We start from the raw sequence: 25,619 nt of genomic DNA, 5'->3' as shown, positions 1-25,619 counted from the left end.
AAGGATTCCATCGATTCCTAGTTGGAATGACTCCTTTGGCACCAAAGGATGTCATTCGGAAGAGGCAGTTGTATTGTCTGATGTTCTTCCTGAACTCGTTTGCAATAGGTTCATCATTGCTGTAAAAATTGAGGAGTTCATTAGGTAGAGGCTGCAGATTGCCTATCCTGACCTTTCCCTTCATACAGCAGAAATGTGCGGTTTCTCCAGTGTATAGGAAGGCACGACAGTGAGGGCAAACTCTGGTCATCGAACCAACATCAGCAGAAATGTGACGGCATGCGAGTCGTGCATTTTGCCTTGCTCTTTCTCTGTCGAGGTATTGTCGTCGAAAGCGGCCGTTGTTGTCTTCAACAGCTCTCGCAATAATTACTCTGCCGCATATTCTCGAGTTGATCTTTCCTTTTCTCCTCTGTCTCTTCCTCTCTCCTCCTCCTGTGCCTGTTTTTGTTATTCTGGAGACGCACAGCCCTTTCATCCTTCGTCTCTTCATGTTCATGCCTGTCCTCCTCTGTCTCATCTTCTCTCATCTTTTTTGTCCTGACTCTTTGATCCTGGAGTCGTGCGGCCCTGGCCTCATCCGATTGTTGTTCTCTCCCTCTCCTTGCCGCTTCCCAACGACATTTGGCGTCATCTCTTGAGCATAATGTCCCCCTTCTCTTTCCACGTGGCATAATTAAGCTATCCATATATTTTTACCCTAATGCTTGATAGAAAATAGGGAGCAGTAACACCAAAGCCTCCAAGCTGCTGAGGCTGGCCGTGCGCATGCGTCGGGCTGTGGCGCCCCGATTTCCATGATGGTCGATCGTGTGTCGGGTGAAAGGCAGCCTGTTGATTTTTGGTGAATGAGCAATTTTATACGAATATATAACCCTGAACTTTGCCTGCATTCTGTGAGTTAGCGCATTTTAATTCGATTTAGCCAAAAAAAGTGCCGCTGTAATGCACCGTTTGCGCTAATTGGAGGCAACAAACAGACAGACAGAGCATGAGAGTTTTCGTAGTATATAGATATGTTTTGCTGTTCAGTAAATTTAAGGTCTGGGACATTTCTGTTATTTGTCGATGAGCTTGCTTTAATTCCTCCATAATGCAATTCTCGTTCATTCAACCTTGGTTGCCCTATCTCTTCAAACAACTCTGCACACCCATTGCACTGAACATTGAGCCCTGGAAAACAACATACTGCTACTCAGCATTAAATATTCATGTGTTCTGGATTCTCTGACTTCATGTTTCTTTTTGGCCACTGCTTCAGACTGTAGATACACAATGGATGATGGAAATAAATGTTGACTGACCTTGCTGTTTCAAATATTAAGCAGAGTCCTTGAAAATGTTTGTGTATGTTATGAAAATGAATTTATTTTATTACCAAATCTGCCCCTTTGTCTTTATTTAAAATGGAACAGCTGGTTAAGAAGCTATTAAAAACATACCTGCACCTACACTGCATGTTTTATTTTCATATAATAAGCATATCATTTGTTTAAAGGAGTCCTGAAGAAGCATCTCGGCCTGAAACATCGACGGTTTCCTCTTTTCCATAGGTGCTGCTTGGCCTGCTGAGTTCCTCCAGCATTTGTGTGTGTGTTGCTTTGTTTAAAGTAAATTATGAGCTTGAAATGGTGTTGGTTGAGTTAGTTATTGGCTTGTCTTTGTGACCGTGGTGCTCACTGCATTAATTGGGAATATTGCGTAGGTTTTCTGATAGATTCTGGATATGAGTGTTTAATATAGTGCATTATGTATCATGAATTTGGTCTTATTTGATTACTGATAAAAATTATGATAAAAAACTAAGAAAATACATTGAGCAACTAAAGATGCTCGCAATACAGTTTTGACATTTGGTTCAGAGAAAAGCTAATTGAAACCTGCCACTTGAAATGATATGAAGTGCATTGGGATATGAATTTGTTTTGATTTCAGTTATTCAACATGGGTCACTTCTTTTGGACAAGCGCAGATACCTTGGATTGTTGTAAGAATGGGGAGGTTTACAGAGTTGAGTGGAGCAAATGACCAGGAGGCGCTTGAAATGGAGAATGTTAAAACTGGATAATTGTTTATTGTGGAGTTTGGTATATGGTTAAAATTCTGTGCTTGTACAGTACTGCAATAGCTAGGGTGCATAAGACTTTTGCACAGTACTGTATTTGTCAATGTGGAGTGAAGAGCGAGTTTGTAAATCTGGCAGGAGCAAAGGATGTTGGGAATGGTGAGGGTGGAGTGCTGTGGGAGGAGTGTGGGACAGGTGGCAGAGAAGGAGTGCCGGGACAGGGGTGGCACAGGTGCAGACACACCCAACCCTGAAACACCAGACGAGGTCATTTGATTCAAAACAATTGGTTTATTGATCATTACAGAATGTCTCTCTAGTGCTTCCCACTCCCTCCTCTCTCCCTTCCCCTTTTCCCAACCATGATTCCCCTCTCCCTGCCCCCTTCCAACTCTGTCTGCAATAGAGACCCATATCAGAATCAGGTTTATCATCACTCACGTATATCATTAAATTTGTTTTGTTTTTGTGGCAGCAATACAGTGCAATACATAAAGTTACTACAGTACTGTACAAAGGTCTTTGGCACCCTAGCTATATATATGTGCCTAAGACTTTTGTACAGAAATGTATATCTCTAAAATGGGACTTGAATATGGAATCTCTGCTTTAAAGTTGAGAGTGCTACTGCTAATCAGAACTGACACAAGCATGATTTGTAGTTGTACAAGTAATTGGCAATTTAGTTTAAAGTTGAATGCAGCATTCTCTTTGGGGGTGAATGATAATAATAGCATGGTTTGAGTCTTTACTTTATGCTTTATTGTCGCCAAACAATTGATACTAGAACGTACAATTGTCACAGCGATATTTGATTCTGCGCTTCCTGCTCCCTAGAGTACAAATCAATAGTAAATATTAAAAATTTAAATTATAAATCATAAATAGAAAATAGAAAATGGAAAGTAAGGTAGTACAAAAAAAACTGAGAGGTAGGTCCGGATATTTGGAGGGTACGGCTCAGCTCTGGGTCAGGATCCGTTCAGCAGTCTTATCACAGTTGGAAAGAAACTGTTCCCAAATCTGGCCGTACGAGTCTTCAAGCTCCTGAGTCTTCCCCCGAGGGAAGAGGGAGGAAAAGTGTGTTGGCTGGGTGGGTCATGTCCTTGATTATCCTGGCAGCACTGCTCCGACAGCGTGCGGTGTAAAGTGAGTCCAAGGACGGAAGATTGGTTTGCGTGATGTGCTGCGCCATGTTTACGATCTTCTGCAGCTTCTTTCGGTCTTGGACAGGACAACTTCCATACCAGATTGTGATGCACCCTAGAAGGATGCTTTCTACGGTGCATCTATAAAAATTAGTGAGGGTTTTAGGGGACAGGCCAAATTTCTTTAGGTTTCTCAGGAAGTAAAGGCGCTGGTGGGCATTCTTGGCAGTGGACTCTGCTTGGTTGGACCAAGTCAGATCACTTGTGATATTGATCCCAAGGAACTTAAAGCTTTTGACCTGTTCCACTTGAGCACCACCGATGTAAATTGGGTCGTGTGGTCCGCTACTCCTTCTGAAGTCAACAACTGATTCCTTCGTCTTGCTGACGTTTAAATCTCTTTAACATGGTTAAGTATAAATAGTTAGTACTATTGACCCTTAAATGTCTATTTTCTGCTCTAAAGTCAGTCAATTCAGATTGGCAACAACATCTCCACAATCTCCTTCAGCACAGGTGCACTATAAGGCTGTGTGGTTAGGCCCCTGCTCTACTTGCTTTTACTTGTGACTGTGTGGCTAAGCACAGCTCCAATGCCATATTTAAGTTTGTCGATGACACCACTATTGTTGGTCAAATCAAAGGTGATGACGAATCAGCGTGTAGGAGGGGGCTTGAAAATCTGGCTGAGTGGTGTCATAACAACATCCTCTCACTCAATGTCAGCAAGACTAAGAAGCTGATTATTGACTTGAGGAGGAAGAAACTGGAAGTCTATGACCCAGTCCTCATTGGGAGATCAGAGGTGAAGAGGGTCAGCAACTTTAAATTCCTCGGCGTTAACACTTCAGACTTTCTAGAAGCTTGTGAAGATTTGGCATGTCATCTAAAACTTTGACAAACTTCTATAGATGTGTGGTGGAGAGTATATTGATTGGTTGCATCACGGTCTGGTATGGAAACACCAGTGCCCTTGTCTGGAAAAAGCTTACAAAGTGTAGGGGATACGGCCCAGTCCCTCACTGGTAAAGCCCTCCACACCACTGAGCTCATCTACATGGAGTGCTGTCACAGGAAACCAGCATCTATCATCAAGGACCCCTATCATCCAGGGCATGATCTGTTCTCACTGTTGCTATCAGGAAGAAAGTACAAGAGCCTCAGGACCCACACCACCAGGTTCGGGAACAGTTATTATTCTTTAACCATTGAACCAGAGGGGATAACTTCACTCAACTTCACTTACCCCATCACTGAACTGTTCCCACAACCTATGGACTCACTTTTAAGGACTCTTTATCTCTTGTTCTCGATATTTGTTGCTTATTTATTATTATTAATATTTCTCTTTTTGGATTTGCACAGTTTGTTTTTTTTTACACATTGTTTGCTGACCATTCTGCTGGGTGCAGTCTTTCATTGATTCTATTGTGTTTCTTGTATTTACTGTGATTTCCTGTAGGAAAATGAATCTTAGGGTAGTATATGGTGACATGTATGTACTTTCATAATAAATTTACTTTTGAACTTTGAAATTTAAAACATAGATCCTGTCAGTTACAGTACATTCCTTTTGAATGTTAGCACCATCTTTTCAGGCAATACATATCAGATCATAAATATTTTATTTAAAGAAATGTTTTCACTTTGTGTTCCTGACTGATATGAAATACTAGGTAGCCAATATGTGAGAATTTTTCAGTAAAGACAGCCTCTGGGTAGATAGTACAGTAAATATTTTGTTGTTGACCTATAACCACTGTTCTCTCTAAGCTGTATTAGTGCACAGCCACGTAGTAACTGAAATGCCTCCATGCACATAGCCTTTATTGTCATGTAGCTGTAATTGGACAAGGCTAGATTAAGTTTACAAACGTGAATTTTTTTGGTTATACTGTATTTTATTATACCCTTCAGTTAATAAATGAAATCAAAAGTATGTAATATATTCAATTTTCCTAAATATTAATGGTATGCATGAATGGTATGCATATTATAATTTTAAAAAAGCAATTTTCAGGCCGTGTAAAAATTCCCTGCTCAGAATAGTGGTTGGTCCACGCAGCTGTAAAAAAAAAACTAGAGGGAATGTTGCTTATAACAGTAGTTTTTTTGCTCAAATGATGAATTTGATTCAGCCTGGTTTCTTACAATTACCATCAAACTGTAAAATCAACACTTCTTTAGTAATAGATTTATTTCTGATCCTTCTGTGAGATGATATTCTCTTTAATGACACTACCTAAAATGTCAGCACACACATGAAAAATTGACTAATAGAAACTTCCTTGGTGGTTGTTATGTAGAAAATTTTGAAGCTAAACTGAATCTATTCTAGATGATTGGCCTCATTTTCCACTCACACTAAACCTCATTACTTAAATCAACTGTCTTGGAGATCCATGAGTATTGAAGGCAGTCTGTGTTCCAGCCCCTTTGGTTTAGTTAATCAAAGATAATTTTATGGCATTTGAAAAGCAGAGCTGCAGAGGTTGGAGAGGCTCAACAACCTATTTAGTTGCAGAGCTGGTGTGGGTTAGATGGGTAGAACAAATGAAGTACCTCTGACGTATAAGAACAAATGGGTTAATGTCACAGTGAAAGTAGATTCTGTTGCTTTGTCTGAGTTATATATTCCTACTAATAGGACTGTGGAACATACCTAACTATATCAGTGAAGAGGTTTAAAAACATCTGAGTTAAAGTCACAAATGGATAAGGACAGGAATGGCTCGTTCTGATATAGGTAGAAAGAAAAAATGAGTTAACTGAAGCTGAGAATTTGATATCCAGTACAGAAGGCTGCAATGTTCCCAGAAGGAATGTGGGGTGTTGTTCTGCAATCCGTTATTGGGCCTTGGAAAACAGAGTAGTGGACCACAGACAAACGGACCAGAGTGAGAGTGGGAAAGAGAATTAAAATGGCAGGTAATTGAAAGCTCAGGGCCACTATTATGGGCTGAGCTTGAGTGGCAGGTTCTGATCAATGAACTTCAACCAATTCTGATTTTGCCCATGAGGTCGTGCCTGTGTTATTTAGCAAAAATAATACAGTAATAAAATAATGTTGCATAATAATTTTGACCCTTTATTAATTATTCCCTCAAGTCCAAGTTCAAATGTCATTCAACCATACATGAATGCAGCCAAACGAAACAGTGTTTCTTTGGGACCAAGGTGCAAAACACATTACCAACAGTTATACAGAGCACACGGCAGCAGTAAAATACAGTTACAAAAAAAAAATCTGAAGCTTGAAATGAAAAGGGAGTAACCAGGAAGTGTTAAATCCTTGTACATCTTTGAAAGTGAAGGATAGACAATTGGAGCTAATAATTCCCCTAAGAATAACAGCTTTATTGGACTAAATATAGTTTCATTTGAAGTACAAATGATAAAATCAGAAACATAAAATGGAGGAGGGAACTATTTCACAGAACAGTACAGGACAGGAACAGCCCCTTTGGATCATGATGTTGTTCTGAACTAATTAAGCTAATAATGTCTAATTACACTAATTGCTTCTGCCTGCACATGGTCCATATCCCTTCATTTTCTGTATATTCATGTGCCGATTTAGGAGCCTCTTAAATGCCTCTATCATATTTGCTCCCACCACCACCCCTGACAGCACATTCCAGACACCCAATATACTGTGTCTGAAAAAGAACTGATCTGAAATGCGTGTCCTCTGATTTCGGTTATTTCAAACCTTGCAGAAAGGTATTGGCTGATGACTCTTCCTCTCATAGGTTTGTAAACTTCAATCAGGTCTCTCCTTAGCCTCTGCTGCTCCAAAGGAAATAGCACTTGTTAGTCCCACCTCTCCTTATCATACCTGCAGCATCTGCACTTTCTAAGCCTTGGCACCCAAAGTTTCCACATCCTTTCTTTCATGGGGACACTGGAATTGAATGCAATGCTGCAGATGCAGCCTAACCAGAATTTTGTAAAACTGTAACACAAGTTCCTGACTCTTGAACTCAGTGCCTTGAGTAGTAAAAGCATGCGTGCCATATGTCTTCTGTAACTTGGACAGACTCCATCTGCCATTTCTCCACTCATATCTGCAACTGATCTGTATCCTGCTTGTAGTCTTTGTCTTCTACACTACTCACAACATTACCTGTTCATGTTTCTCAATGCTCTCAGTTGAAATCCATTTGGCTCAATTTCACCAATCCATTAAAATCTTTGTAATTTAATGCTTATATCTATGCATGTTTCAATACCATGTTTTGGTATCAATTTTGGCTATGTGGCTGGTGATGCACACATTCCATAAATGAAATTTTAAACGTGAGCACCACATTAACCCTAGCCTAATATTCTTGAACCAGTTTTCCTATTTCATCAGACTTGTTTTACAAATTATTATTGAATTTTGGTCTTAAATCACAAAAATCAAGCATTAAGAGGTCATAAAAATCTTTGAACTCATATTGTGCTCATTGGTTATATTTTTACCAATCTTTGGAGAGAGCCATTGGCATCAGTTATATAGAAGTATACCAGGATAATGGCCAATTTAGTGTGAAATTAAAATCCCTATCAAAACCTGATTCAAGCCCGAGGATGGGTTTAGGTCATTTACCAAGTAAAAAAGTTACAAACCAAAGTTCTAAGTAAATTTATAAATTTATTATCAAGGTACATAGAATGCCTATAAAAAGTATTCCCCCCCCCCCAGAAGTTTTCATGTATTATTGTCTACAACATTGAATCACAGTGGATTTAATTTGACTTTTTTGACACTGAACAACAGAAAAGACACTTTTGTGCCAAGGGAACACATTTCTACAAATTGGTCTAAATTTATTACAATTATTAAGCACAATAATTAGTTGCATAATTACTCACACTTTCAAGTCAGTATTAGTAGGTGCACCTTTGGCAGCAATTACAGCCTTGAGTCTGTGTGGATAGGTCTTTATCAGCTTTGCACATCTGGACACTGCAATTTTTCCCAATTCTTTGTTATAAAACTGCTCAAGCTCTGTAAGATTGCATGGGGATTGGGGGTGAACAGCCCTTTTCAAGTCTAGCCAGAAATTCTCAATTTGATTGAGGTCTGGACTCTGACTTGGCCACTCCAGGACATTAACTTTGTTGTTTTTAAGCTATTCTTGTGTGGCTTTGACCTTATGCTTGGGGGTCATTGTCTTATAGAAAACATATCTTCTCCCAAGTCGCAGTTCTCTTGTAGACTGCATCAGGTTTTCCCCCAGGATTTTCCTGTATTTGGCTGCATTCATTTTACCCTCTACTTTCACAAGCCTTTCAGGACCTGCTGCAATGAAGCATCCACACAACATGATGCAGCTATCAGCATGGTAGGGATGGTGTGTTTTTGATGATGTGCGGTGTTTGGCTTATGCCAAACATAGCGTTTAGTCTGATGGCCAAAAAGCTCAATTTTGGTTTCATCAGACCATAGAAACCTCTTCCAGCTGACTTCAGAGTCTCCCACATGCCTTCTGGCAAACTCTAGCCAAAATTTTAGCGTGAGTTTTTTCAACAGTGGCTTTCTCTTTGCCACTCTCCCGTAAAGTTATGACTGGTGAAGCACCTGGGCAACAGTTGTATGTGCAATCTCTCCCATCTCAGCCACTGAAGCTTGTAACTTCTCCAGAGTTGTCATAGGTCTCTTGGTGGCCTCTCTCACTAGTCTCCTTCTTGCACAGTCGCTGTTTTTGAGGATGGCCTGCTCTAGACAGATTTACAGCTGCTCCATATTCTTTCCATCTCTTAATGATTGACTTAACTGTACTCCAAGGGATATTCAGTGGCTTGGAAATTTTCTTGTATTGATCTCCTGATTTGTGCTTTTCAATAACCTTTCTGTGGAGTTGCTTGAAGTTTTCTTTTGTCTTCATGGTGTAGTTTTTGCCAAGATACTGACTCATCAGCAGTTGGACCTTCCAGATACAGGTGTATTTTTAGAATCAATTGAAACACCTTGACTGCACACAGGTCTCCAAAAGCAGATCTCCATTTAACTAATTATGTGACTTCCAAACCCAATTGGGTGCACCAGTGATGATCTGGTGTGTCATTAAAGGGGGTGAATACTTATACAATCAATTATTTTGTGTTTTTTACTTGTAATTAATTTAGATCACATTACAGAGATCGGTTTTCACTTTGACATGACGGAGTTGTTTTATGTTGATCAGTGTCAAAATAAGCCAAATTAAATCTACTGCGATTCAATATTGTAAAACAATAAAACATGAGAACTTCAGTGGGGCCGGGGGTGGGGGGGTGAATTATTTTTTATAGCCACTGTATATATCACGATGTACTACCCTGAGATTAATTTTTCATGTAACCATTCACAGCAGAACTACCAGTTTTATCTTGTATATGGTGAAAAGGGTTTGGAGCATCAGGAGTGAGCCATTTTACCAAATGATACTCAGCCTCTGACCTGTTTTTGAAGCTGCAGCATTTTTTGGTAAATTCAGTGATTTTCTGGTTAATGGTAATAGCCAAGTTGCAAATGTTAGGGAATTTTGCAGTGGTATTACCATTGAATATCATGCTTGAGCAGTTAGACTTTCTGTTGGAGGTGGCCTTTGCTTGGCACGTGAAATTTTGAATCATACAGTTCAAATTTTATGATGGTAAGACGATTTGATAATTCTGTGCAAAAAATCAGCTAGTGTGCCACTTTGAGCAATATTTCATTCTCCTTCTGTTTTGAACTGTTCTGGATGCTATACTTTATATGGCACTTGGAAAAATGCCAGCATCGTTGTTTGTTAATTGTTACTTGGTTTGGATATATTTCAAGGAAAACCTGTCAAGGCTATGCGTGTTCTCCTCCATGCCTAAGGCAATTTCCCAAGGTCCTGAATTTTCAACATGCCAAGTTTGTTTAACGTGTGTTGAGGGTGACTGCTACATATTGCAGAATCTTTAGTCTGGTCTACCTTTGCCCTACTTTTCAACTCAAATCTTTTTACAGCTTTCTTCAGCATTTCCCTAGGGTAGGAATGAAATTTAGCTGTTTCAGTAAAAAAAAAGTAGGGCACCAATTACACAGCAAAATAAAGTGTTAGTCAAATCTAAAATATTACTTATCTGTTCAACCTTCTGCATTTGTTCTTGATTAGAACAAAAGCTAAGATCAATGTAAACCCATTGTTTGTGATATTTACATTTTAGTTTTCATTTTGTAATACAAACTGCTTTTGGAAAATAATTATGAGATTTTGTAGTGGTCATAGTGACAGATAGGAGTGGGGAGCCGAACCTTTGACTGAAGAGGTTGAGTTAAGTGGTCTAAGTGTCGGGAGTGAGTGAATCTTTAAAAAGACTTTGGTGAGGAGGCACAGTAAGAATAGGTAAGATTTTATTTTGTTTCTTAATCCTTATTTCTTGATTCAGTCTAGGTAGAATGGCAGTTCGGGCAGTGGAATGTTCCTCCTGTGGGAGGTAGGAAATCAGGGAACCTCACAGTCTTCCTGATGACTCTATGGTACGAAGTGCTCCCAGCTACAGTCCTGACAGACTGGGTCAAGGAATTGGAGCTGGAGTTGGATGTACTCAGGATCATCCAGGAAGCTGAAGGTTTCATAGATGAGATTTTTACAGTTGAGGTCACACCCAATGTACAAGATTGGTGGCCACCAGGAAAAGTAAGGGCAGTAGGCAGGCAGTGGAAGGTTCCCAGTGGAAGTTCCACTCACTAACAGATATACCACTTTGGATATTCTTTGATACCATGAATCTGTTTACTAAAATGAGCATTAGTGCGAACTGTTAAGACTGCTTTCCTTTGTTTCAATTGCTGGAATGAAAATAAATTCATACAATTAATGCAAGTGGTACAGTATGTAAAGTCACCTGAGTTATGCCCATATAGTTAGTGCCATACACGTTTGGTGGTTTTCAATTGGAGCTGGAGGGATACATGTCATTCGACATTTTGGTTATGTTGTAAGTTGCAGTCCTTCACCCAGTATTTTTGTTTCATTGTTTAATTTTATGTGTAAATGAACTTCGAAAGCAGCAAAGGTACCAATCTTGTAAAATATTTTTTACTAACCAACTTAATAAAAACTTAATATATTTAGTAAATTTCTCCCACTGAGTGAAAGGGGAATAACATCATTTGCTCTACCTGTGAAATGTTCCCACAACCTATGGACTCATTTTCAAGGACTCTTCATCTCATGTTCTTGATACTTATTACTTATTTATTTATTATTATTATTATTATTTCTTTTTGTATTTGCAGTTTGTTGTGTTCTGCACTCTGATTGAATGCCCAAGTTTGGCAGTCCTTCATTGTTTCTGTTATAGTTACTATTCTATAGATTTATTGAATATATCTGCAAGAAGATGAATCTCAGGGTTGTATATGGTGACATGTATGTACTTTGATAATACATTTACTTTGAACTTTATTCTTAACGATTAAACAGTGTTACACTAACTGCAGGAAATAAAAGGCATAGCTTGATTATTCACTTCATGTATCAATATCTTGGTCTGATTATTTCTTTTAGCTTATTGCAATTTTGGACCGCATGTTATTGTAAAAAGATTTTCACATTAGTTTTTTTCGATGTTTGTGTGTTCAAATTACCTTTGATCTTTTCTATTTGCTTTAGATGGGGGGGCGGAAGGATGTGGATAGGCTTATCCTCAATTTTTTGTAATACAGAGGAGAAAGTAAGAAATTGTTTCAAGTAAATACATTTTGTGAACATTGACCTAACTGATTTACAGGTGTCCCCTGCTTTTCGAACGTTTGCTTTACGAAACCTCACTGTTACGAAAGACCTACATTAGTTACCTGTTTTCGCTAACAGAAGGTGTTTTCACTGTTACGAAAAAAAGGCAGCGCGCGCCCCAAGCAGCTGCTCTCCCCCAGATTCGGAACTGCATTCTAGACGGCATTGCTTAAACCTGTGCCTGTGAGCAGCCATTTGCAAGATGAGTTCTAAGGTATTGGAAAAGCCTGAAAGAGCTCGTAAGGGTGTTACACTTAGCATAAAACTAGACATAATTAAGCGTTTCGATCATGGTGAACGAAGCAAGGACAATGTGAGTTTGGCTTGTGGAAGTTGACAAAGATGATGTTGAAGGGGTTTTGGCATCTCATGACCAAGAACTGATAGATGAAGAGCTGATGCAATTGCAAGAGGAAAGGATAACAATCAAAACTGAATGCAGTACCGAATAGACTGAAAATGAAGTCTTCCAGGAACTGAACGTGAGGCAACTGCGTGAGATTTTCGCTGCAATGATAAAGTACGACCTTAATTTTGAAAGGGTACGTCGGTTTAGGGCATATTTGCAGGATGGTTTGAGTGCTTACAAAGAACTGTATGATCTAAAAATGCGCGAGGCTAAGCAGTCAAGCAAGCCTTCCACATTAGCCACAGCAGACGACGAACCTCGACCTTCGACATCGAGGCAGGCAGACATAGAAGAAGATGACCTGCCTACCCTCATGGAAACAGACGACGAGATGACACCCCAGTGTCTCACCACCCCAAACCCTGGGCCGCGGACAGATACCGATCCGCGAAAAATGCAGCGGTAGCCGGGAGGCACCCAGCACATCTTTAAGAAAAAAGGCCGAAATAAACAAGCTAATTAATTAGGTGCTGCCCAGCACGTAAGTGTCGGCCCAGGTCATAGACGATTGCCGATTGCGTCGCCTCTGATCTGGGCCAACATTTAAGTGCCGGGCGGCACCTAACTAATTAGCCTGTTTATTTCGTTTTTTTTCTTAAAGATGTGCTGGGTGCGTCCTGAGCACCGCTGGACTGCTGCATGCTTTGCGGTTCGGTATCGGGTCGCTGCCCGGAGGGTGGGGGCCACTACACCACCCCAACCTCGGATGACTCAGTCTAACACACCATCATCAGTGTGCTCAGCGCTGACTTCCCAATTCCGATAAGTGATACTACACTGTACATACATTATTTCTACTTTATATAGGCTGTGTATTTTTATGTGTTATTTGGTATGATTTGGCAACTTCATTGCTTAAAGATTACTGGAGAACGCTTGTGCCGTGTTTTTGCCAAGAGTGCTTGCGTGAGATTGTCGCTATGGAGAACAGTGCAGGCAATTATTGTGGAAAAGTATTTCTACTTTATATAGGTTGTGTATTCATCATATCATTCCTGCTTTTACTATATGTTACTGTTATTTTAGGTTTTATGTGTTCTTTGGCCTGATTTGGTAGGTTATTTTTGGGTCTGTGAATGCTCACAAATTTTTCCCATATAAATTAATGGTAATTACTTCTTCACTTTACGACATTCCGGCTTATGAACCGTTTCATAGGAATGCTCTGCCTTTGGATGGCGGGGGAAACCTGTACTTCTAATAGTTCTGATTAATATTTAGTGATTTCAGTATCTTGGGGATCAAGGAAAAGTAAGTTAGAAAGTCTGTCTTTGCTGAAATATATCTCTAGAGTCTCAAGACAGACTACTCGATTTGGAGTTTTACAGTTCTATAACATGAGTGTGATACTTCCCTTGACACGGTGATTAGAAGGGAGAAATTTACTGGGGTACAGAGCTGAATTAGGATATGTCTGATACAACATAGCAGAGTGGGGAAGAATATCTGGAGATGTTCAAAACTTACTAATGACTGTATTTTAATACTATTGTGGCAACCTATTTAAGAGATTATAAAATGTTGCAAAAAATCCGATTGAAATACAGGAATCATTTTAAATGAAGTTGTGATTATAAGCACGTCTGTAGGACAAATGACTCCAGACGCAGCATGAAAATTATAGGGAGAATTCTGGTGTGTGTTAAATGATTTGTCATTTCTACTGGTTTTTCTCCACAAGTTTTTCTCTAGGACTGCCACTTGTACACCTTGTCATTTAGTTCGTCATTGTTGCCTTTTCATATGCATAAAGTATTCTATTACTACATGGGAGAAATTTCTGCATATTGAGAATCAACTTTGTTTTACATCTCCATTTTGCTCTTCAATACAATCCTGGTTTCTCTACTAGATTAACATTTCAGCAATTCTCTTATCTGTTGTGACTTCTCCCCTTTGGCCAAAAGCAGCAATGTTTCATACTCTACACCAGCTTCATTTTGTTGAAATATGGGAACAGGAGGAGGCCATTACAAATCTGCAAATAGTCTTCATTTGTCTATTTTTGTTCTATGCTAATCAAAACACTTTCTTTGAAGAATCTTTCAATCTCACTTTTCAAAATTTAATTTGATCTTGAATCCACAGCTTTCTAAAGTGTAAGTTTCATTATTCTCTGTGTCATTGTTTTCTAATTGTAATTTTAGAATTGTGTCTATGACCTGGATTCTTTGAATTTTTTTCAGTATTAACCTGCTTGAATACCTTTTTGGTTTTAAATGCTTTGATTCAGATCAACACCTAATCTTTCCAAACTTGAAGGAGTGCAGATCAGATGATGAAACATTATCACAGTTTAACCCATAAGACCATAAGATATAGGAGCAGAATTAGGCCATTCAGCCCATTGAGTCTGCTCCACCATTCTGTCATAGCTGATCCTGCATCCCACTCAACCCCATACACCTGCCTTCTCGCCATTTCCTTTGATGCCCTGACCGATCAGGATACGAGCAACTTTCGCCTTAAATATACCCACGGACTTGACCTCCACTGCATTCCACAGATTCATTACTCTCTGGCTAAATGCCCTTTAAATAGTAGTAAATACTGTCTTCCAGTCAAGATGGCACTGAGCTGCAGTCTCCGTAGAGATTGTGGCTCAGATTTAGTTGCATTTTAATTCATAGGGGTGGCCTCAAGGATATAGCAATCAGGTTAGGGTTTAGGGACGGGAATAAGGGGGAACTAGAGGTTAGGCAAGAGTTTAGGCCTCTGCTCTGCATTTGAAGGCCAGTGATGTGGATGTGGGAAGAAGTACATCCATGGTCAGATGTTAGGCCAGCAGACCATCGAGGATGAGGGTGGGTGGCCATACTCCTCCCTCTCCCCCCCCCCCCCCCCCCACCAAAGGTCTGAGATTTGTTGGCTGGTTCCAGGACTGGAGGAGTGTGCGGGCAGGATATGAGGCCCTGTGACCCCTTAGGTACATGAGTTGGTGAGACCAGCGTCTGAGGCCTAGTGTTTGGGGTCCAGACACCGCTGTGTCCAAAGTGCAAAGCCTAGTGTTCAGGGCTCATCATTCATTGTTATTAGCGAGTCCTGGAGTTGATACTGATGGCCTGCCCTGTGGTTGGAGGACTGTCTATGTGCGTGGCCGGGTGGGAGGGAGGGAGGAACTGGGCTTGTTTTACTGTCATTAATTGGTTGTTTGTTTTGTTCTGTTTTGTCGTGTTCTGTATTGTTCTGCTGAATATAGTGGGCATGCTCTGTTGGCACCTGAATGTGAGGCCATGCTTGTGGGTGCCCCCAGCATATCCTTAAGTTGTGTTGGTTGTTAATGCAAAGATGTATTTCAGTGTATATTTTGATGTACATGTGATAAATGAATCTGAATAAAATAAAAATAAAATGAGTCTGAAATCTGGGAATTCTGTTAAATCTGTTCTTCTAATTCAGGGGTTCCCAACCTGGGGTGTACGGACCCCTTAGTTAATAGTAAGGCTCCGTGGCTTGGGAACCCCTGGTCTAAATGAATGCAATGGGCTGAATATAGGACTTCAGAATAGGATCTGACAAGGCACCACTGTTAAATTTCAGTTCCATTAAGGCAAGACCTTACATTGAATTATCCTCTTTAACAAGTTTATGTACCTCTGATATTAAAATTGAGTTTATCTTGACATTTAAATCTCTTTGCCCTTATGGAGTTCTGATCATTTAATTATGGAAAACAATTTTAGTTTTCCTTTTCTACCAAGTGGATTAGCTTACAATTCCTCACATTGTAGATTCCATTTGGCATGGTTTCAATTTCTGTGTCAGATAATAGCTTTCTTTATTTTCTTGAAATGTTTTAATTGTAATTTAAAATTTTGATTTTATTGATTTTCCTACTCTTCTATTCAGTCAGGTCACATCTGATTTTTATACCTCTGCGACTTTCTTGTATTAACCCAAATCCCTTGATTTCCTTTATCTAAAGAATGCACTGATTTTAGTCCTGAATATAGTTATTGGGCTACATGGGTTAAGAATTGTAAAAATTCACTCTACTCTGGCAGAAGATATTTCTTCTCATTTCTTCTGAATGGCTGATCCTTTATTTTAAGACCATCAACCTACACCAGACAATTCAGCCAAGAGGAATATCGTTTCTGCATTTATCCTCTTGAGCCATGTAAGAATTTTATATGTTTCAATAAACCAATTCTTTGAAGGAGGATGAAATCTCTGATGTCCTGGAAAGAAAACCCTCATCCTGGGAACAGATGTGGTGGAGGCAAATGAACAGAGGAAAGGGAATGGCATTTTTACTGGAGACAATGGGAAGAGGTATAGTCAAGATAGCCGTGGGAACGGGTAGGTTTATAAAAGATGTTGGTAGACAGTTTGTCTCCAGAGATTTGGGGGGGGGGAGAGGAGAGAGAGAGAGAGATATAGATAGATAGATATAGATATATATAGATGGATGTCAGAGATGGACCAGTGAAACTAAAGACAAGGTGGGAGTTGAAGGCAACGTTGATGAAAAAAATAAAGCAATCATTTCCAATATCCATCACAAACTTCAATTCCCTTGTGACCAAGGTATCATATCCAACCTATGTTGAGCTTCAGACGTTATAGAGGTGCTAACTCCACGATTGCCTCTTTTCCTCACCTGCCTGTCACCTTCCCCTGGTGCCCCTCCTTCCTTTCTCCTGTGGTCCACTCTCCTCTCCTATTAGATTCCTCCTTCTCCAGCCCTTTCCTTTTCCACCTATCACCTCGCAGCTTCTTAGTTCATCGCCTGCCCAACCCACCTGGCTTTATCTATCACCTTCTAGCTAGTCCTCCTTCCTCTCCCCCATCTCCTATTCTGGCATCCTCTAACTTCCTTTCCAGTCCTGAAGAAGGGTCTCTGCCCAAAATGTTGACTGTTTATTCATTTCCATAGATGCTGCTTGTCCTGCTAAGTTCCTCCAGCATTTTGAGAGTGTTTCTCTGGTTGTAGAATCGCTTGTATCATCTGTTTGCCTATTATCTCTGCCAGAGAAGGCTCGTGGATTAAGATATGGATTAGGAAGTGATGGTATTAGGGAAAGGGATGGGATTCAAGGATCAAGGTATATGGGAGAAAGGAGGAGCTTGGGGGTATAATGGGATAAAGCAAGGAAGTGGAGTAAAGGCCAAGAGGTTACTGTAAGGAGTTGATCATGGTTACTGTGGCTCCCCACAATGTAGTGCAGCTAAGAAAACACCTTGCAGATAAAGAGCATGACAATACTGCACTTTGAGATAGCCCTCCATGTGTTCTCAGTACGGAGACACAACAAAGCTTTCATAACAGGGAATTTTATTTCATACCTTAAATTTTTGGGTGGTGATTTGTGAAGTCCGGTGGAGGTGAATTTCTTTTACTCAAATGGTCGTAAAGTGGGGATTTTCGGTTATCAGAAATGAACACCAGTTTTGAGCCAAATATTTACACCCCAAAATGTCAGATGGGGGAATTTATGTCATTGAATGAATCAGGAATATGAAAGTAAAGGATGCAAAATGCTAGTGGAGCTCAGCAGGTCAGGCAGCATCTATGGAGATGAGGAAACAGTTGATGTTTTGGACCAAGACTCTTCATCAGCATTGGAAAAGAAGGGTGAAGAAGCCAGAATAAGAGGGTGGAGGGAGGAGAAGGAGTAAAAGCTGGCAGGTGGTAGGTGAGACCAGGTGAGGAGAAGGTGGGTAGGGGAAGAGGATGAAGTAAGAATCTGGGAGGGTATGGGTGAATGAGGTGAAGGGCTGAAGAAGAAGAAGAAGAAATCTAATAGAGGACAGTGGACCATGGAAGAAAGGGGCAGAGGAGGGGCATTAGAGGGAGCAGATGGGCAGGGGAGGAGAAGAGGAGTGAGAAGGTAACCAGAATAAGGAATGGAAAAAGAGAGAAGGAGTGAGCAGAGATTGATTATTGGAAGATAGAGAAATCGATGTTCATGCCATCAAATTGGAAGTCTAGGGTATATGGAGTATAGCCAATGTGACTACAAACGCGCCAATGTATTTAGGAGCCTTAGGTTCCACATCATCAGATTCAGGAACGGTTATTACCCTACAGCCATCAGGATCCTGAACCAGAGTGGATAACATCACTCACCTCAACTCTGAAATGATTCTACAATCTATGGACTTGCTTTCAATGACCGCAATTTAAGTTCTCAGTATTATTTAGTTTCTTTTTTATTATTTGCATGATTTGTCTTCTTTTGCCCATTAGTTGTTTATCGGTCTTTGTTTATGTATAGTTTTTCATAAACTCCATTGTATTTCTTTATTTTCCTGTAAATGCCAATAAGACATTGAATCTCATGCATGGTGACATATAGTGTATGTCCTTTGATACTAAATTTACTTTGATTTTGAGTAAATGCTAGCCTTACTAGTAACATCTACACTCTGTGAAGGAATAAATATTCATCCTCCAAATAAATAAATTGGACAAATTACTGGCCTATGGGAAAGATGTGTTAATGCTGCAACAGAATGGTGTTAAGTTTCTACATTAAAGAATCAAACTGGTTGCACATTATAATTGAACTTCAGCTCATTTGGTAGCAGAAAGGCACAAGAATACATTCTGACATCTTTATGCTAATTGTAGTTGGCTATTCAGTGCTAAAATGTGAATTGTATCAGATTTATATCAATGCAGTGTCTTAATTCATTGAACATTAAACACTTATTTCCCCTTTGCAGTTCTTGCATGTGCCAAGGAACAGTGTGTCTTGTGTCCTTCCTCAATGTGGAGAGTGTAGTGAAGTGTAATATGTGACAATGTTAGTTAAGGTTTTGATTTCTTTTGAAAAGAAGTTGACACATTTTGTCACGAGCTGTTAGCATGAGTCATTTAATTATGTTCAGATGAATTGCATTTGAGTTTCTTTGTTCTCTGCAGAGGCATCAGATTGCAACAGTAACTTAGAGATGTGTTTGAGATTTGTTTCTTTCATAATTAGCCAGACCTACTGGAACAATATGGCATTTAAAATATTTTATGGCAGCTTACAAGTAGCTGCAGATAACTGAAGATGACGGAGTCAATGGCAAAGGGGTGGGTGCATTTGTCACAAACATGAGAAAATCTGCAGATGCTGGAGATCCAAAGCAACACACAAAAAATGTTGGACGTTGACTGTTAACTCTTTTCCAAAGATGCTGCCTGGCCTGCTGAGATTCTCTAGCATTTTCTGCATGTTGCCTTGGGTGCTAGGTCTGTGTGACTTAAAGAGAAACATTGATCAGTGGAATGTGTTGTCTTTTGATACACTGAAACTGGCGCATCAGACTTTGCTATTACTGAAAAAGGTAGAGCTCATATCCACTGAGTCTCAACTTCGAATCAAAGTTCACTTGACATTTGAATTATTTTTAAAGTGTAAAAATAACTATGATGACAAACAAAAAATAGTTAATAAACCATGATTAGATACAGATTTATTTATCACATGTACATTGAAACATAGTGAAATGCATTGTTAATACACCTAAGGATATGCTGGTGCAGTTGACAAGTGTTGCCACACGTTCCAGACCCAACATAATGTGCCCACAATGCTTGACAGAACAAAACAGAACACATCAATCAACAGAACAACAGCAGCAAAATAAACTCCTTTCCTCCTTCCCATCCACTCACACACATGGATACTCCTCCAACCCCATGACAGGCCTCCAATCTCCAGTTTGCAGGCTTCAGCTATTGGGTTTTGACTTCCGATCAACTTTTGGGCTTCGATCTTCAGTATCGACTCCCGGACTAGCCGATGTCAGGACCCCAAACTTCTAGACTTGAGCTCTGGGTGTGCCGAATGACTGGCCCTCGTGAGTCCTTGTGCGTCCTGCTCACACAGACTTCTGATCCCAGGATGCACCAACCTGAGATACCCTGACATCCATGGATGTCCTTCTTCACCTGTCTATGTTGTTGGCCTTCGAGCTCAGAGTGGAGGCGTGGACTCTAAATCTTCCAGTTCCCCGTCTCAAAACCCCAATTCAACCTCTAATTCCCCTGACATCACTGTCCCTAAACTCTAACCTGACCCCTAACTAATGACTGTTTTGGCACTGCTTCATGTACCCATGCTGAGCTTGTCAATTTCATCAACTACAATTTCATCTTTGCCCAGGATGCGGCTTTCCTTTCCAGGACATCAGAGATATCCTCCTCCTTCAAAGAACGAGGTTTCCCTTCCTCCAACATTGATGCTGCCCTCATCTGCATGTCCTCCATTTCCGGGACATTTGAGCTCACCCCATCTTCCCACCACCTTAACAGGGATTAGAGTTTCTCTTGTCCTTGCCTACTAACCCATAAGCCTCCGCCCAACAAATCATTCTCTACAGCTTCCGCCATCTTCAACAGGATCCTACCACCAAACACATTTTAACTTCCCTCCACCCCCCCCCCCAACTCTCCACTTTCTGCAGGGATAGCTCCCTCTGTGATTCCTTTGTCTATTCATCCTTCCCCACTAATCTCCCTCCTGGCACATATCCCTGCAAGCAACAGAAATGCTGCACCTGGCTATTCACCTCTTCCCACACCTCCACTCAGGGCCCCAAGCAGTCCTTCCAGGTGAAGCAACCATTCATCTGCAAATCTGGGGTCACCTATTGTGTCCTGAGGTGGCCTCCTCTACATTGGTGAGATCCAGTGTAAATTGGGAGACTGCTTTGTGAGCAGCTCCGTTCCATCTGCAAAAGCGAAATTTCCCTGTGGCCAGCCATTTTAATTCCTAGCTTCACTCACTGTCTGTTTGTTCATTTCCATAGATGCCGCCTGACCTGCTGAGTTCTTCTAGCATTCTTCCAGCATTTTGTGTGTATTGCCCTAACTATGCTCTCTGCCCTCAAAACCTTCCCACAAACTTAAACAAAAACTAAGTCTGAGCCATGATCTCAACGAAGACTGCAGCTCAGCTCCATCTTGATCTACAAGAAAAATCTTGGTTGTCATGGATGTGTTTGGGCCTATAATAAATTTAAGTCCTGGAAGGCCTCCAGCAAGCCAGTGGGCACAGCTGGCTTTCCTTCCAGGGACATTTGAGCATGAATAAAAGATTACAGAGACTAAGCACTATCAGGATTACTAGGTGTATCATAATTAATTAAACAGTCATACTTTTACATTAAAAGCAGATACATTTGAAGTGAGAGTTACTACCCTTATTTCCAGTCAGTAATTGCCTGAGTATGGCATCAAGGGGACTTGGTGAAAGTGAAGTCAGTGGGTGTCAAGGGAAAAAAGAACCAATGGTTGGAGTTGCACTTTGCACAAAGAAGGATAAATTTAACTCTTGGAGGTTGATCTGCCTCAAGCCAGCATATTCCGACATAAAATAAATTGACAGCTGTCTAAGGCATTTCCTAAGGCACACTGAAGATACCTAAGGTACAGTATTTGGAAACCTTCCAAAATAGAAACATAAAAGGCTGGAAGAACTCAGCAGATCAAGCAGCATCTGTGGAAAGAGAAAGGAAATTAACATTTCTGTCAGAAATGTGGCAACAATTAAAAAAAATCTTTAAAAAAAACTCAAAGGAGCACAGAACTTTAACGTTTTTTAAACTTAATTTTTGAAAAAAATGAAACCCTTGAAAAAACTTAATGAAAAAAAATACAACCAAGTTAGATTTTAGGAAAATTTAAATGACTATTTTCAGAAGTAATGCCATCATAGTGACTGACCTGGCAATGTTGAAAGCCCATATTGTAATCTTTGGATCACTTTGAAGATGTGTTCTATAAATGTGGTTTGTGATATTAAATTCATTTTTATGTTGATAATTAACTTTTGTTTCAGAAAGGTTGCCTGCTTTTGAATGTTGTCAATTCATGAAATTCTCAGAATAGTATTTTTTTTCAGTATTGGATATTGGATCTGGATCCTCAGCAATTGCTGTTTTAAACAAAATGTTTAAACTTTTAAACCTGGACACGGTTTTTCTTTCTGTTAAGACATATTTGCATGTGAAATTCTAGAAATAACATTAGCCTTAATACTGTTTTAGGTATATTCACTCATACACCCTTTCAACAAGGGATAGGTGATGATAGGCACACCTGAACAGTTAGCTATTTCTTAACAAACCCTGCAAGTTTTCCCCATAGTGAACATCAAATCCATACAATATATGTGTTATGCTTCTACGACATAATAAGTGGAAAAATTATGCTTTTATGGAAGACGTTAGAAATCCTAAGTTTTTAAACCAAGGTTTAAGCAAGACTATGTAAGGCTTTATATGTTGGATAAGTACTTCAAGGGTAGGTTGTTAATAAGATTATCCCTGTGGAGATAGTGAATGACGCTGCCTGCAAGTGCCGAGCAAGGAACTATGACCTGTATAATGCTTGGTTAATTTTACACGGCTTTTAAACAGATGATTCAGAACCACCCATATATAATGATGATATAATTGTCTGACATTTATTCAAATCGTTTTCCAAACCACAAAACACAATACTTCGATTGTTGAACTGGAAAGGAGGAAGGTCTCAGTCAGGAAACAAACTTTGAAAATCTGTTTGGTAAGTTTCATCTTTTAGATATGATTGTGTTAAAATCTGACATTTTCATGCAAAATGTTGATAGTTAAAATATAACTACTTCTGCTGTATCACAGGCATGAATGGCACTGAATCTTGGACTGAAATTGCAGGTGTATTTGAACGATAAGTAGACACTGTGCCTGAAAACTTGAAGGTTAAAGTAGTCTGGATTATTTTCTTTATAATTTAATAATTTACTTTGTAAACAGAGAATGGAGGAAGGTTTGTGTGGGAGTTTTAACTTATTACACATCAATGTAATATGAACTTTAACAGATTTGTTTTATAATGCTATTTAATTATAGCAGACACGTGGGACTATTGCAGTGAGTAATAAATTATTTGTATCTCCTTTTGTGGATAATAACCATATATAGTTCTGGTTTGTATATTAATTTTGTAACATTACAAATTCACTTGAAGATTAGTTATATCATTACTCATGACAGGAAAGTGACACTTTGTAAGTTAGTGATTTCTAAATAACACTATTGTATGAAATATTGTTTGAGATACATTTTGTACTGCATTTGAGAAAGAAGACAAATTAGACTTGTTGCATGAAGAGAGTTCAGTTTTTCTTGCGCTTCATTAATGAGTATTGCTACACCCTTTTGTCGCTGAGGAATATTAAATTAGAAGCTGATCTTGGTGCTACACTCCTTCCAGGAATTGTCACTGGATAGTAATGAGACACAGACAGAGTCTTCTGTTTTTCCTAATACTTTGTCTATGAGAATCAAAACTTGTATTTCTTTTGCTCTCCTCGCTGCATAAACCTGGCATCTTCCCAGTCTATTTAGCTCACTTTCATACTGTAGCACATTAATTTTGCAACCTTTGGCAGATTTCTTGGTATAAATATGATAATCTTTCCATGCAAATTTTATCTTGATTTTATGATTGTTATTTCCTGCCAACATCCAATTTTGGAAGCTTGAACTCTGCACCATTCTGTGTGGTTGGTTCGCATTTGGATAGAGAATAAGGAACAAGGGTTCTTGAAGGATCTTGCATTGATAACACATTACAGTTTAACTAACTTTGAAGTAAGCCACGTGTTAGATGTTACACACAAGACCTATGAACAATAAAATAAGATGAGAAACTGGTTAACCTTTTGGTTTACATTTAAAAAAATGTGCTTGTTATCTTGTGCACCTCCATCAGACACCACCTTGTTGGAGAAGAACACAGACATGCTTTTGCGTGTCTACAGGGTTGAATAGAGAACGTTTACTGTTTAAGATTTTTGAAATTCAATGATGCGATCTGATACTTTATACAGTTTAGAGTAGTTAGTGTTGCTTAGGGTGGCGTGGTGGAGATACGTCTCTACCAAAGGAGGTGTAAGGCGACATGTAGCACCTACTTAACCCCCTGCCGATCAGGGTCATGTGAAGCCATGGGAGCAGGTGGTGGATGGTTGTATGAGCAGCTGATGCATATCACAAATCCTGGTTATGTGACCCTGACACCAGGCAGACAAACTTTGTAGAGTATTGATAATAGCTGGGGTCACCCATCTTGTAAAGACACTGCCCAAAAGAAGATCGCCCATATCTTATGGCATGGCACATAATGATGATGATGTTATTTGTCACCAGAATGTTCTACACACTCATCAAAGCTGCAATTTTAGAGTCATATTACTGCTGGGTATTGGTGGAAAGTGCATACATCAATAATGCTTTTTTTGTGATTGATTTTGTGAAAGTCTCCTGGCTATCCCCAATCAACACTGGTTCTTTTCTGTAGGGTTAAGAGGTTAGTTCCAGCAAGCATAGATATGTTCAGAAGGACTTGGTGTACCTTTGTTTTGGTAAAGCTGCTTTTTAGCTACTAATCTGATTTAAAAGCTTTTAGTAAAGTATGCTGAATGATTGGCGGAATGTTTTACCTTTTGACTGCTCAAAATACGAATCACATCACTTTGTTTTTTCATCAATAGTTTAATTTCCATTCGTTGTAGTACAATGTAATGTGAGTTCAGTTGCCTTTCATTGCTTGTCTGTTGCAGATTTGATTGCATTTCCTGATTTCAAACGAAATGCTTTGACATTTTCAGTCATGGATGTCTTTCTCATCACACCCATTGTTCCAATTCTGTGAAATTCTTTCAACCTTGCATACGTGTTCTTGTAATTTCTAATAGGCAATTTTAATTTTTCTGTTAACTACAATTTTCTAATTCCAAAGCAAATTTTTTTGCTCTGCTCATCCATGCCATTTTTAAATTGCAGTAAGTATTCAAGGCTCCTCGACTTCACTTAATGCATATATTGAAGCAAACTCTTCTGTCCATTTTAGTCTTCTGATTAATCCTTACTTGTGCTGGAGCTACAGTATTTATTGTGCAAAGGAAGAAAATTCAGATGAATAAAAATTTTACATTGTCATTGAGTAATTTGCAATTATTTCAGAACAGAACAGGCTGATCTATGGTTTGTTATTATTTATTGTTTTAGCCTCTACCCCTTGCAAGCAGATCAAAACAGAGCAATTTTACCCCAGAACATTGGACATTGAGACAACATTCCATTTGTTTGCCAATTTTCACTTCAGAGCTCCACCCACTTCCTACCTGGCTTTGGTTGCTCTGTGATCAGATAGAGGGTTCAGAAGTGGAGAGAGTGAGCAGCTTCAAGTTCCTGGGTGTCAAGATCTCTGAGGATCTAACCTGGTCCCAACATATTGATGTAGTCTTAAAGAAGGCAAGACAGTG

At 39.6% G+C, this 25,619-nt stretch overlaps 1 protein-coding gene across 5 annotated transcripts in view; it reads left to right on the top strand.

Moving 5' to 3' along the window:
* LOC140191404 (protein TANC2-like) overlaps window positions 1-25,619 on the top strand; it is a 745,351-nt gene that overhangs the window by 275,328 nt on the left and 444,404 nt on the right. The window contains exon 1 of one of the 5 annotated variants that reach the window (XM_072248802.1): window positions 22,802-22,873. The exons of the other annotated variants lie outside the window; for them this stretch is intronic. The gene's annotated coding sequence lies outside the window, so the exon portion shown is untranslated. Of the gene's footprint in view, window positions 1-22,801; window positions 22,874-25,619 lie in introns of those variants that run through there. 5 annotated transcript variants of the gene reach the window in all.

Source organism: Mobula birostris, chromosome X (genome assembly GCF_030028105.1).
Source record: "Mobula birostris isolate sMobBir1 chromosome X, sMobBir1.hap1, whole genome shotgun sequence".
In the NCBI taxonomy this organism is placed as follows: Eukaryota; Metazoa; Chordata; class Chondrichthyes; order Myliobatiformes; family Myliobatidae; genus Mobula; species Mobula birostris.
Note: the sequence above shows the minus strand (reverse complement) of the source record. Positions and strands in the feature narration are given on the sequence as shown.